Source organism: Chinchilla lanigera, unplaced genomic scaffold (assembly GCF_000276665.1).
Source record: "Chinchilla lanigera isolate Chin_1 unplaced genomic scaffold, ChiLan1.0 scaffold00018, whole genome shotgun sequence".
Classification (NCBI taxonomy): domain Eukaryota; kingdom Metazoa; phylum Chordata; class Mammalia; order Rodentia; family Chinchillidae; genus Chinchilla; species Chinchilla lanigera.
This window is the reverse complement of record NW_004955419.1, coordinates 12,841,479-12,853,573: the sequence shown is the minus strand read 5'-3', so window position 1 is coordinate 12,853,573 and position 12,095 is coordinate 12,841,479.

Sequence of the window (12,095 nt, the reverse complement as noted above, 5' to 3'; positions counted from 1 at the left end):
GAACCTGGTCATGGGTTGATTTTCCTCATTTATGTGGCTGCCAGGCAGTTCATTAAGAAAACCGTTCATTGCTGCTTACTGATATTCTCTGGTTCAGTTCACTGTTTGACTGTCCTTTTCCCATTACTCTGACGTTCCCTCTCTTACCATTTGCACACACTTTTGCCTGAATACATATATATATTTTTTCTCACAACCTTGCACTTGCCAGGCAGGTGCTGTGCCGCTGAGCTAAATCCCCAGCCCCTTGCCTGAATACTTTTGGATGAGAGGAACTATAAACCAAATAAATGAATCAAAAGCATTCTTGGTAGCGGATGTCTTCTACAAAGGAGAGATCAGGGAACAAGTAGTAGCCCCATTTCTTGTTTAAAAAGGAAAGTGGAGCTTTGGGTCCTGGCTTGAAGATTTGCAGAATTGAAACTGCTTGGGGTTGGGATCTTCAGACAGCCTTTCTTTTTTTAATTCTGTAGTTGTAGCTACCCTTTTCAAGTTGCTGTTTTAACAACCCAGAGTCCCACTTTCTTTAGCTGGAGGAGGAAGGAGACAAGGAAGTTTTTCTTCAAGGTCTTTTGGGGAATCACTTCATGCAAATATCTTTCTCTCAGAAGGAAACTGCCTGAGGTCAGTCCTTTGCTCGTGCCTAAGGAGGTCACATTCGGGGTGGGCATTTTTTACTTTTGCTTTTCTGTTTCCAAGTAGAACACAAACAAGGAGTCAGGCGACTGACTAGTCACAAAATTTCTGTGACTTCAGGTTGCTTACACCCCCTCTCTGGTCTTCAGATAAACAAGTGGGCTGATAGCCACTCAGATCCATGGTTTTCATGTGTATCAAGGGAGTTGGCTATTCTAGTGAAATGTACTTTCTGATGATCTTGGCTAAATGAGACTCTAGCAGCACCCGAACATTATTTTCAGAAGAAGATGGTTCAGTTTCCTAGAAGTCTGGAGGAACGAGGGGCTTGCAGGTCCAGACTGCTGTCTTCCCCGTGAATGGTAGTTCACAATGAGTCATGGGATGCCTCTACCAATGCTCTCTTTTGTTCATCCATTCCCTCCTGCAAACACAAGCACCTTTCCCTCCTGCATCTCCATTTGCTGTTCTATGACATGAGTAAGTTATTAGGTCACCTCTAATCTCATTGATTTCCATCCCATTCTCCTTTAGATACGTGTGTTCAGTTAGAGCAGGAGTTCTTAACCTTGGTACTGCTGACTTTTTAGACCAGATAATTCTTTTTGTTCTGTGCACTGTAGAATGCCTAGCAGTATTCCCAACCTTTTCTAGTAGAAACTAGTAGTAGCACCGTCTCCTTAAGTTGTGACATGTGAAAATGCCTCAAGACCTTGGCAAATGTCACCTGGGGAGCAAAATTGTTTTGGATGAGAACCATGATTTAAAGGTACTTAACCCTAACAATGCCAAACTCTTTTAATGAGCAATTCTTTAACCTGGACACTGTGCCAAGAGATTTGTGGGTCCTGATCTTAACTAATTCTCATTCCCTCCTTGTGGAGTGGGTGTCAGCTGCCCCTTTGCAAATGGGCACATTGAGATGCTGATAAATGATGAAGCTAGGATTTGAACCTGTGGTTTTAAGGACAAAGCTATGTGGCTTATTTACCAAGAGTGTAGGATTTGGAACCAGGAATCTCAGTTCCATGGTGATGAGCTTGCCACTGTCGCCATGATGATGAACCCCATTTCTGTCATAATTAAATGGGGTGGGGTACCAGCCACACAAGTTGCTGGGAGACAGAGTGCGGCAGAGAGACATCTGGAATACTGAGAACATTGCTCTCATGTCTTCCTGCAGCTTTGGGTATAGTGTTGGGGTTCCTGCAGGAGATGAAAGCCTCAGGTCACAGTGTCTTACCTCATTCTTGGGCCCACCTTCCATTTCTTCTAAGCTTCAGACAGTATAGACAGACAATGATCTACTAGAAAACTCACACAGAGTACCCCCAGGAGTGGAATAGTTGCATTGCCCTCAGATTGCAATTGCTCTGGTATCTCCTTTCTTAGAGCCACCAGTGTGGTCCAAGCTTCTCACATCCCATGGTCAGGCAGGGCCCGGACACGGCCCCTGTACTTGCCAAGTCCCTCTTGCATTCGCTGGCATCTCTCATCCTTCCCCTTTTCCCCTGGGCTGGGCCACCATGCCTCTGCCTCAGACTTTTAACAGTTCTTTTCAACCAGTTTCCTCATCCTCACTGTTACCATCATCCACTCTGTCACTGCACCCAGGATGAGCCATTTGCATGTACTGAACAGGTTCTCACTTTCTTGTGCTTAAGATAAATCCCAGATCCTTATCTGGAATGTAAAACTCTTTCTATTCTGGCTCATTTCCTCTTTGTCCTTACCTTTGGCTTTGGTCCCCCTGTTTGTCTTGGTTTTAGCCATATGGAAAGCTCTCAATTTTTCTAAGGCCCTGTGTTCCCAGTTCTTTGCAGTCATTTGGATATGGTTTTTCCAAGCCTAGAACATTTCTTCGCTACTCTAGCTTTGGCCTAGATAATTTCTTTTAACTTCAACTTAGAGTTCACTTACCCTTGGGAACCTTGTGTGATCCGTAACCTTGGGGTCATGTACCTCCTCAGTATGCTTTTCTTATGGAGGCATTTGCTGCCCTGTGCTGTTCTCGTTTGTTGACACATCTGTGTCCCCTGGTACATGAAGAGTTTTGAGGGGCCTCAAGCATGTCTTTTAAAAAAGTAATCCCCAGCAACCCAGCACAGGTGTTATTACAACACGTATTTGTATCACAGAGCTCAGTAATAGCTGGTGTTGGTGCATTTAAAGGGTGTCTGTGAGAATAAAGGAGAAAACCAAGACAATATTCTGTAGACTCTGACATGTGAATGGTCGATAACTGGTTCTGAAACTAGTTCAGGGTCCTCTCTTAACATCTTGAAATCTCAGTAACTCAACAGGAAGATGATCCCATTCGGTGGAAATGTGACTCAGTCTAACTCTCCTTGACATTAAGACAGATAAGAAACCAATCTGGTATCTGTCGAGAAGGTAGCGTTCCTTTCCTGTGGTCTAAATGTCAGATGGGGAGGAGCTATATGAGCTATGGTTGATTCATCCTTAGCTTAGCCATTTGAGTTTGGCAAACCTACCTGATGATGGAACTTGAAAGACCAGCTGAGCATTTTGGTATGCTTCAGAGCAGGATTTCACAAACTTGGCAGGGAGGACAATCAAGGCCAGGTAATTCTTTGTTGTGGGAGGTGTTCTGCACATTGTGGCATCTCTGGCTTTTCCCCACTGCATGCCTGCTCTGCCCTCTCCCTTCCAATTGTCACAAACAAAAATGTCTCCGGACAGTTGGCCCTTGTTGGGAACTATTGCTTGGGAACCTTACAAAGTTGCTTGTCTGTTGAAGACAAAGGAGCACTGGAGGAGAGCAGAGTTTGAAGTTCTTTGCCAATTCTGCCATTTAGGAGAGATTTTATTTGAGGGCATTGAATTTGGCAATTATCAAACAGCTTGACTTTTCTGGATTGCAGCCTTCTTCTAAGTAACAGAATAATGTGGATTCAGAAAGTTGTGGCTACTTATAAGCTCAGGTCTGGAGTTAGGTGTGTTATGGAGAAGGGGAAGCACAGATACCAGGATGGGGGCCAGTGGCCAGGCAACTGTAGTTGGGTTATAGAATTCAGGGTCCTGGTTGATTGGGATGGCTGGTCACTGCTGTCTCCCTTGGGCTTGACAAGGTGATCCAGGGAGGACTCTGTCTCACTCAGTTACCTTTGGTTCTCCTCTCTCCTCAGTAGCTTTGACTATCAGTCTTGGAAAATACTTAGAAACATTTGGTCTGAGCTGCTTTGTTACAATAGGGGAAACTGAAACTTAGAAAGTAGACTTGACCGAAGTCTCATAGTGATGTAGCCTAAATGTGCTCTGTGATCCCTTTCATGATTTGAAGCTGGTATTCTTTCTTCCACTTGGGAGAACCCACGATCCTATCTGCTGAACTCTTTGGTGGACCTCTCCCTTGCAGATTTTTGGTAATACTTCTTATTTCATTGAAACTTACATGCCTTTGGTTTCACTTATCCTGTTTCCTGCTTTCTGCCTGCAGATAGCAGGTTAATGTAAAAGTAGGATCTCAATACTTCAGTAAGAACTGAGGTGCTGCTGTTACTTCCCAAGCGAGACATTTGGCTATTAATTGAGCTTTAAGCCACTCAATAAATGGATGGTAGGAATTTGTGGCACTAATGATAGGAATTTGAGGTACTAATCTAGGTTTAGAAAGCCTTTTGTAGCAGCCAGACCCTTTGGGGAAATTCCCACATCTCTGGAGGTTATCTCAGCTCCCATCATTTAGGATTTGCATGTGGGCGTTGTTTTCGTCATGTGATTTAGAGGAAAGAAACTGGGCTTTGGACTCAGATTCCAATCCCAGCTCTCCCACTTCATAGCTGTGTGAATTTGCTACAGACATAGTGCCAGGTTTGAGTGGTTATTGTGGGCTGATCATATTATAATTATCTTATTAAATCTCACAGCTATGGTGAGAGAAGTGTGTACAGTTTGTAGATCAGAATTTAAGATATGGAGTTATATCAACAAAGCTAAAAGGGCAGAACCAGTAGGCAAACCCAAGATACCCTGGCTGTAGGTTATAGATGACTAAATTGAGATTTAAAAGTGTAATCAGGCCAAGCATGGTGGTGCACACCTATAATCCTAGTACTCTGGGAGGCTGAGGCAGGAGTATCACAAAATTGAGTTAAGTTGGGAAATTTAGCAAACTAGTGAGTTTATGTTTTAAACTAAAAACGTGTTGCGGATATAGTTTAGTAAGAATGCCTTGGGTTTAATCCCCAGTACTGGAGAAAAAAAGATTAGGTATAGCATAATTTCCCTGCAGGTAGATTTCTTGAGCTGCTAGGTTAGTAGGATAATACATTTTTAGAACTTTGGTGAGGAATAAAGTAACGCCTGCATGAGTGTCTGGTAGGTAATCAATATTTCTCTGTTAAGCATATGTTGTTCTAGTTTAAGATCAGTTATGATTTATTAAGTATTAACTTGGCATAGGCAAACTGCCAAATGAGCTTATATATGTGATTTAACTTTTTTCCCAAAAACTAAGCAAGGTCAGTATTATTTTCTTTATACTCTCACTGAGGAAACTGACTCAGAGAGAGTAAGTGAACTTCTCAAGCTCAAAGCAGAAGATAGGTCAGAGCCGGGACTTGTAGTCATGCTTGGAATGACTTCAAAGCTGTCCTCTTGCACTCAGGCCTGTCCTCAAGGCCACCAGTGAGCTTCAGAAACTCTCCGATGCCCTCAGTCATTTCCTGGGCATCTTTTGCACCTTACACATAGAAGCAAACCAAATTTCATCTTAATTAGTAGGTTTCCTGTTCAGGAGGCTGGTGCCTTGAGGATCATTTGAGTTCTATTAATGCTTGAGGACTTATTTATCCCTGGTGAATTTCTAATTTAAACTCACATCCATTTCTCCTCTATGCCAATATGGCCTCAGGGACTTCAGACTAATCTTCAGCTGAATTGGAGGGAGATCTAATTAAAGCTTTGCATAGTCTGGCCCCAAAGTGCATAGCCAACCTCATTTTCCACACATACTCTCCTCCTTGAACCCACTGTGACTCACTGTTCCTGGATCCTTTGAGTTCTTTAACTACTCAGGCTCCTGCCCCTCTGCCTGGAACTTCCAATTCCCACCCAGCTCTGTCTTCATCAGATTCAAAAGACCTGTATGCATTTACGTTTGGGTGCATCCAAAGCAGCCCTTCTGCATCAGGCTGTGGGAAGTGGGGAGACATCAAAGTCACATTTTTCAAATAAAAAATTATGCCAATTTGCTGTTGTATCTGTAAGAGTTCAATATGATGCCCCAAGCTGTAGGCCCTGATATTTGCATGGTGATTAAACAAGAACCTGCATGTGGCATAAAATCAGGGGTAGAGGAGCAGACATGCTTGTGCCCACGTATTTTCACCTAGCTGCTTAGGTGAGAATCCCAGCTTCTATGAGCTCTCTGTGGGCAAGTTACACTGAACATCCCCAGGCTTCAGTTTCCTTGTAGGGAAACTGGACAGCAGTGCTTGTGTGAAGATTTCAGGAGGCCATATCTCTAAAAACACTTATCTTTGATGAACTTAGTCTAAGTGGATGTTGACTAAATAATAGTAGAACTGTAAGCTGCTTTCTCATCTCTCATGGCATCCTTGGTATGTTTTTTCAAGCCACTTAACAGTTTCACCTGGGCTGATGTATAAGATGATTCACAACCTGGTGTCACTGTAGTATTTGGTTGACAAGAGCCTGGTCAGTATGCTCAGTTGGAACTAAATTTATTTCAGTTCTCTTACCTTTCTATGTACAAGGGCTGAGCCAATCAGAAGAAGAAAGAGGCTAAAATGTTTAAGGGAAGTGAGCGTCTACATAATGATCTATTTGGGCCAAGATTCAGTGTATTTTTCTAAATCAAGCTGGGTGGTTTGGCAGGGCAAAGAGACTTGGTTATTTTTATGTGGTGTATCTTGACTTTAGCTATGTAGAACTCTACAGCCAATTTTTTCCCGTTCTCTGTTCCCTTCAAATTTGTGCTAACTCAGGTAGTTTAGTCTTCCTTGGAGGTATTCCTGATGGGAACTAGAGCTTTGCCTTGCAAAGCATCAAGGTACATTGTATGATGTGAAACAATAATTGGACCCAACCTCTCTTTTGGCGTCCTGATTTTAAACTCATTGTGTTCTCCTTTGTTCATAGTTTCTCTGAAAAATAAAATTTCCCTGTGATTTGGATGGATCCATAATAAGGACAGGAACTAGAATGTTAGTTTCATGAGGATACAGGCTGTTTTGTTGTTACCGTGTCCTCAGTAACTGTGTATGGTAGAAGTTGAATGAATGAATGAATAAATGAAGCTTTCACTTTTACAGAATGGAAAAAACCCCTCAGACTGTTACTGGGAAACCCTGGAGTTGTTTGTAGTGTTGTTATTTACTCACTGCTGCTTTAAGTAAGTGCACTGCTTCTCTGGATTACTGGTTCATCTGTACAAGGAAATGGATGAGATGAGTGGCTGTAAAGAGAATTGAAGACAAAAGTTTTTCTTAGTTTGTTGAAAATAAAGGTTTGTGTTAATATTGTACGGGCAATATCTCATGCCTATTTCTTGTACCCTGAGTAACCACTCTGAAGATAACAATATGTAATGTATTAATTATTGTTACTCTCCTATTACCTTGTTTTGAAATTCTGTTTCTTTCTTCTTTGTAAAATAAAAAAGTATTTTGAGAGAAACACTTTCATCATTTTTCCTTGAAATTTCTCCGTTGGAGAACCAAATTTTCATCAGGGTAGAAGCTGATATTGCCAGCTGACTTCAGTGTGGTGGGTTATAACCAGATCAGATATGCGTTAGGTGGCAAAGATTGAGGGGTTTTCCTGGAGTTTGCACTGTGGGTAGTGATGTTTGACTTCCACCTAGGGGATGCTGTGTAATAGGTGGATAGACTCAGAGTTTCACAGGCCAAGTGTGTGCTTGGGACAAGCGGCTCAGTGGGAGCTGAAGGTCAGAAGTTGAAGGTCAAAACTGTCCAAGCCAGAGCCCTGTTCACAGTACAGTGGAAAGGAAAATGAGAAAAAGTAAACTATATTGAGGCCAAGGGCCTGTGAGAAAGTCATGGAAAAAGTGAGTTTATCAGGAGCAAGTTTACCTCTACTAGTTGTATGGTTTTGGACAAGTTATTTTTACAAGAACTGGGCACTTTTTCAGACCCTCTGGGTTTAGGTATAAGTCAGCTCTAGAAGAAGCTGACAGGTAGACAAAAAATGTCCTTGAGAGTAATGACTGAGATAGAAAGATGTACGCTATTCTGTGGGATACAGAAAGGAGAGAGGATTGAATCTGCTTGAGAAATCTGGCAAAGAATTATGAAAGAGGCAGTTATTTTCTTAGCAATCTTGTTATTGATGCATAAAATGTTGCTGGTTTTTGTATGTTCATTTTTTGTCCTATGGCTTTATAGGTTCATTTATCTATTCTAGAAGTCTTTTGTATATACAGAATCACATCATCTGCAAATAGGGATAATCTTACATCCTTCATTCCTACTTGTGTGCCCTTTCTTTATTTCTGTGTCTCAATTTCTCTGGCTAAGACTCCTAGTACTATGTCAAATAACAGTGGTGAGAACAGACACCCTGTCTTCTGCAAACTATTCATCTGACATAAGATTAATATCCAAAATATATAAAGTGCTTAAAAATTCAGTCACAGATATCCCATTAAAAATCAACAAAATAATAGACACATATTAAAGGAGGAAATTTAAATGTCCAACAAATTCATTAAAAAAGGGTCCCTTTCATTAGCTATTAGGGCATTGTAAGTCAAATCCACCATGAGGTATCATCTTACTCCAGTTAAAATGGCCACTGTGGAAGATACACACACAAGAAATAACAAATGTTAATGAGGGTGTAGAGAAAAGGGAACTCACACACTGTTGATGGGCATGTAAATTACTCCAGCCATTATGGACACTTCTCAAGAAAATAAAAATAGATCCACCATATGATCCAGCTATCCCACTTCTGCGTATACATCCAAAGAAGATGATATCAGCATATCAGAAGGACACTCACATGGCCATGTTTGTTGCTGTGCTATTCATAATGGCAAAGATACGGAATCCACCTAGATGCCCATCAACAAAGGAATGCATAAATGCAATGTGACACACACACTTTCAGCCTAAAAAGAATGATATATAAAAAGCCAGAAAACAATACAATATAAAAGGAATATCCTATTATTTGCTTCCAAATGGAGGAAATTGGATGACATTATGTTGAGTGAAATGTCAAACATTGAAAGATAACTTCCACATATTTTCTCATATGTGAATGTTTAAAATAAATTGATCAGAATAAACAATAGTGATTACCAGCAGCTAAGAAGGGCACGAGTGACTAGATAGTAGTGTTAGATAATGGGTACTCAAGTGCTGTTAGATTGAAGTAGTTAAGTTCTAGTGTTCACCAGGAGACTGTGGAGGGTTATAGTTCACAATAAACTATTACAGATTTGCTATGGTTTACATCTCAATGTTCCCCAAAGCCTATGTGTTCATAGGTAGGGCTTTTGGAATCATATTTGTTCAGTGATTTCACAGCTCAAAGTGATGTTGAGAGGTGAAGCCTGGTTGGAGGAGATGGGTCACTGGGGACATGGCCTGGAAGGGTCTGTCTCCCTCCTCCTCCCTTGATCTCTTTCTCTGCTTCCTGCCACCATGCCATGAACTGTGTGGTGGACTAATTAATGGTCAACTTGAGTGGCAACACCCAGCTGAACTGTGTCAGCATGGTTCTGGGTGTGGAAGAGCCACCTGAGGATTGCAGCTAGAAGGGCATAAAAGGGGAACAGGAGAGGAAGACTGTATGCTGTTGATTTTCCTGCAGAAGCTTGCTGCAGCTGGCTTTCCTGATACGAACTTGGCTGTTCTTCTTGTCAGAGAAGCTCAGGTCCTTGCTGTCACAAGAGATGGCTGTTGCTGATCTTTTTGGGAGAGCTATGGGCTTTGCCTTGCGCATGGCTTCCTGACTCCAGTGCAGATCCTGTGGCCTTGTGAGACAAATCCTTCACCACTTCAGTGCAGACTTTCTAGCTTCCATCACTGGCCTTTGGGTCTTCCTGTTGCAGACACTTTATACAGACTTGCATGAGACATTGCCATGGGCTGTAGGCATCTGGCTGGACTTGTGCATGATACTGCCATGGGATCCGGCCTTTAGCCGGCCTCCTTGGGTTTCTAGTGGATAGACAGATCTCTTGCACTCTTGCAATTGACCTTTTGGGTGAATATTATAAGATACTCCTAGAAATTTATGTGTCCTGTATCAGTTCTAGTCCCTCATAAACCCTGAGTAGAACAAACTGTTTCTACTCTACCATGCTGCCCTCTCTTGGAGCCAGCTAACTATGGACTGGAACCTCTACAAACTGTGAGCCAAGATAAGCCTCTCCTCCTTTCAGTCGTTGATACTGGGTACCGTGTCTCAGCAACAAGAAAATAGCTAAGACAATACTTCACAAATAAGGAGGAGGAGTTCAAAGGGTCCAAACACAAATCAATAATAAAGACCTGATAATTATCATGATTTGATCAGTACCTCTTGCAGACATGTATTGAAATATCATAGCAACCCATATTTATGCACAATTATTATGTGTTAATCAAAAGTTTACAAAAATTAAGAAAAATATTTAAGATGGAAAGTTGGCCTGATCCTGATTTGGTCATTATTCACCATCTATATTTACCAAATTTTCATATATTCCCTTACACATCTGTACAATGGAAATACTAACTGAAATATATCAAAGGAGGTGGTGTATGAGATGAAATTTAAAGAGTGAAGAGAACTTTATCAGAGGAAAAGGACTGATGAGTCATGTGATACTGTCCTCCAGTAAAAGGAATGGCTTGTACAGAGCAAGAAGGTATAAGGTCACACGTTGTTTGGGGGCAACATGAGTGATTTAGCATGGCTAGAGTATGGGCTGCATACTCCTCCTCTCCTACAGGCAGTATATAGCCTGTAGAAGGAGAGGAAGTTACAGATCATAAAAATCCAGTAGACCAGGCTCAGTGGGGCTTTTGTACCTGTGTATAGTGGCAAACCATGGAAAAATGGTAGGTAGGGGAGGGAGAGGAACTTAATCACATGCTTATTTCAACACATCATTCCATCTGGTCTGTGGATAATGAGCTGGATATGAGGGAGGCTGGGGGCAGTACAAGGGTGTTCCCCTTTCCAGATGAAAAATGGTAAAGGCAGAGTCTAGGGCAATGTAATAGGATAAGAGAAAGAAGGCAATTACAGAAGTATTATCATCAAAGCCTTAGCTTTTCCATCTATAAATTTAAATATTTCTGAGCCCAAGTTTTTATGATGGCCTCAGACTGAAACACAGAGTGATTCTGGCTGAGCTTTCAGATGCCTTCAGAAATGAGTAGTCTCATAAGGAATATTATTTTGTGCGCTCCCTATAATTTTATTGGCTGGGTAAATTTGGTAGGAGGGAATGTCACAACTTTCATTATAGACCTGCTAAAGGTGAAGAGAATCAGAGTTCCAAAGGATCTTGGAAACTGCTACAGTTTGAATGCTGGGGTCCCCTCCGAAATCCAGGTGTTGAAACTTAAAGGACCGGGTGGTAGTATTGAGAGGTATGACTTTAAGAAATGAGTAGGTCATGAGGTCTCCTCTCTCATGAATTGGATCAAGGTCCTCATCAAAGAGGCTTCTCATGATTTTTGGATCCTCTTGTCCTTTAGTCACTGGAGAGCTCAGCATTCATTTCTTCTGGAGAATGCTGCAACAAGGCACCATGTTGGAAGCAGAGAGCATCCCTTACAAGACAAGCAAATTGGTGCTCTGAGCTTGGCTTTTCAAGCCTCCAGAACTGTGAGAAATAAATTTCTGTTCTTTATAAATTCCCCAGTATCAGGTATTTTGTTATAGCAGTACAATACAGACTGAGACAGAAGCCAATTTTTTGAGTGTGCTCAACACCTCCACAACATGCTCTCTAAGCAGTTGTCCAGCCTCTGCTTGAATCCTTTTTTTTTACGGAGAAGACATTTACCTCCTGGATAGCCTGTTCCTTGCAGAAGTCTTAACACTGAACAGCAACTCATCTGCCAACTCATTTCTTATGTGTTTTGGCCAGGAAGGGAAATGGCTCTGAGCTATCCTACTTCTAATCTTCCTCGGTTGAGGGAAGGAATGTCTTTGAAAGAGTTATTTTAAGAATACTTGCACAATGTATTAATTATTGCAAACTCCTATTAAGCTATTTTGAAACTCTATTTTATTATTTTTATTTTTCCTCTTTAAAATAGAAGAAGCATACTTGCACAAAAATATTTGATTAATGAAGGAATTACAAAAGCAAGCCATTGCTGTGAATTGAAATTGATTTTCACTTTTTCTCATTTCAGATCTGGTAGTATTTCAAGCTTCTTGTCAAATAAAGAGAGAAACATGGTTGAACTCAAGAAGGATTTCTGTCAAAATAAATCCCTGGC